The sequence below is a fragment of the Dipteris shenzhenensis genome, chromosome 25, assembly GCF_047967505.1.
Source record: "Dipteris shenzhenensis isolate YYH24624 ecotype China chromosome 25, Dip_SZ_1.0, whole genome shotgun sequence".
NCBI classification, from domain to species: domain Eukaryota; kingdom Viridiplantae; phylum Streptophyta; class Polypodiopsida; order Gleicheniales; family Dipteridaceae; genus Dipteris; species Dipteris shenzhenensis.
Genome location: NC_141620.1, coordinates 23838078 through 23839840, shown reverse-complemented (window position 1 = coordinate 23839840; position 1763 = coordinate 23838078).

Genomic DNA, 1763 nt, shown 5'->3' with positions numbered 1-1763 from the left:
GGAAAAAATGGTGTATAATGCGTGATCGACCATGCAAATCATATCCGATGGTGACAATACTTTGCACGCACCTCAACTTAGTTGAAACAAACTTGCGTGCAAAGTGGAGCCCCCATCCGATAAGTACTTGTTTGATTAACACACCTAGGACCATGTTTTTTCATGGTTGTGCATGGCACTAAGGCAAAAATGTTGTTTTATGCTTGATCGACAATGCAAAGCATATCCGACGGGCACAATACTTTGCACACACCTTCAAGTAGGTGGAATTGACTTACATGCAAAGTGGCACTCCCATCCCATAAGTGGTTGATCGGATAACATACCTAGCAGCGTTTTTTTTTACGGATGTGCATGGCACTAGAGCAAAAATAGTATTTATTGCTCGATCGATCATGCAAAGGATATCCGATGGGCACAACACTTTTCGTACGCCTCAACCTAGGTGGTATTGGAATGTTCTCAAAGAGGCACACCCATCCGATAAGTACTTGGTCAGATAACATAGCTAAGGGCGTGTTTTTTTACAGATGTGCATATAACTCGGGAAAAAATGGTGTATAATGCGTGATTGACCATGCAAAGCATATCCAATGGTGACAATACTTTGCATGCACCTCAACGCAGTTCAAACGGTCTTGCGTGCAAAGTGGAGCCCCCATCCGATAAGTACTTGTTTGAATAACACACCTAGGACCGTGTTTTTATATGGTTGTGCATGACACTAGGGCAAAAACGGTGTTTTATGCTTGATCCACAATGCAAAGCATATCCGATGGGCACAATAATTTGCAAACACCTTCAACCAGGTGGAATTGACTTACATGCAAAGTGGCATTCCCATCGCATAAGTACTTGATCGGATAACACACCTAGCAGCGTGTTTTTTTACGGATGTGCATGACACTAAGTAAAAAATAGTATTTAATGCTCGATCGACCATTCAAAGCATATCCGATGGGAACAATACTTTTCCTACACCTTAACCTAGGTGGTATTGAAATGTTCTCAAAGAGGCACACCCATCCGATAAGTACTTGGTTAGATAACATACCTAAGGGCATGTTTTTTTGCGGATGTGCATATCACTACGGGAAAAACCTTGTATAATGCATAATCGACCATGCAGAGCATATCCAATGGTGACAATACTTTGCACGCATCTCAACCTAGTTGAAACAGACTTGCGTGCAAACTGGAGCCCCCATCCGATAAGTAAGGTGTTTGATTAACACACTTAGGACCGTGTTTTTTCATGGTTGTGCATGACACTAAGGCAAAAACAGTGTTTTATGCTTGATCGACAATGCAAAGCATATCTGATGGGCACAATAATTTGCACACACCTTCAACTAGGTGGAATTGACTTACATGCAAAGTGGCACACCCATCCCATAAGTGCTTGATCGGATAACATACCTAGCAGCGTGTTTTTTTTACGGATGTGCATGACACTAGAGCAAAAATAGTATTTAATGCTCGGTCGACCATGCAAAGGATATCCGATGGGCACAATACTTTTCCTACACTGCAACCTAGGTGGTATTGAAATGTTCTCAAAGAGGCACACCCATCCGATAAGTACTTGGTCAGATAACACACCTAAGGGCGTGTTTTTTTGCGGATGTGCATATCACTAGGGAAAAAACGGTGTATAATGCGTGATCGACCATGCAAAGCATATCCGATGGTGACAATACTTTGCCCGCACCTCAATGTAGTTGAAACGGACTTGCGTGCAAAGTGGAGGCCCCATCCGATAA